Source organism: Colobus angolensis, unplaced genomic scaffold (genome assembly GCF_000951035.1).
Source record: "Colobus angolensis palliatus isolate OR3802 unplaced genomic scaffold, Cang.pa_1.0 Scaffold64, whole genome shotgun sequence".
Taxonomy (NCBI): Eukaryota; Metazoa; Chordata; class Mammalia; order Primates; family Cercopithecidae; genus Colobus; species Colobus angolensis.
This window is the reverse complement of record NW_012120043.1, coordinates 200,433-201,292: the sequence shown is the minus strand read 5'-3', so window position 1 is coordinate 201,292 and position 860 is coordinate 200,433.

The following is an 860-nucleotide window of genomic DNA, read 5'->3' as shown; positions in this document are numbered from 1 at the left end:
CCTTCCCCATTACCCTTCTCCATCATCCTTCCCATCATCCTTCCCACTATCTTTCCCACCATCCTTCCCATCATCCTTCCCATCATCCTTCTCCACCATCCTTCCCTATCATCCTTCCTTCCAGTTATCCTTTCTGTCAACCATCCCCATCATCCTGCCCAGCATGTGACGCCCTCTCCCGGCACCGCCCACGTTTTGCTCTCCCAGATGTCACCAGAGGGCGCCTGTGAGCTCTGATTGGGACGCGTCCCTGCCCACAGCTTTCACGTGGCCCAAGTCCCAGCAGTTACTCCTGTTACTGCCCCAGACGTTGTTACTGCAGTTACTACTGTTACTGCTTGAGACGGTCATAAGACTGAAGGAAGGGAAGAAGTTGAAAATGATAACAAGAAACAAAAGAAACTTTTAAATAGAAATGAAAACTTAAGACAAAAGAAACTTTTAAAGGAAGGGCAAGATGGGAAAGAAGAAAAGAGAAGAAAGACGGGGCCGGGTGCCGTGGCTCACGCCTGTGATCCCACCACTTTGAGAGGCCGAGGCGGGAGGATCACGAGGTCGGGAGATCGAGAGCAGTCTGAGAAACATGGAGAAACCCTGTCTCTACTAAAAATAGAAAATTCGCCAGGCGTGGTGGCACATGCCTCTAATCCCAGCTACTCGGGAGGCTGAGGCAGGAGGATCCCTTGAACCCGGGAGGCGGAGGTTGTGGTGAGCCGAGATCGCACCACTGCACTCCAGCCTGGGTGACAGCAACACACTGTCTCAAAAAAAAAAAAAAAAAAAAAAAAGGTAGGAAGTTCTCATTCTGTTTCTGGTGGGCGGTGCTGCTGTGGATGATCAACTTTCTGGCAGGACCATGA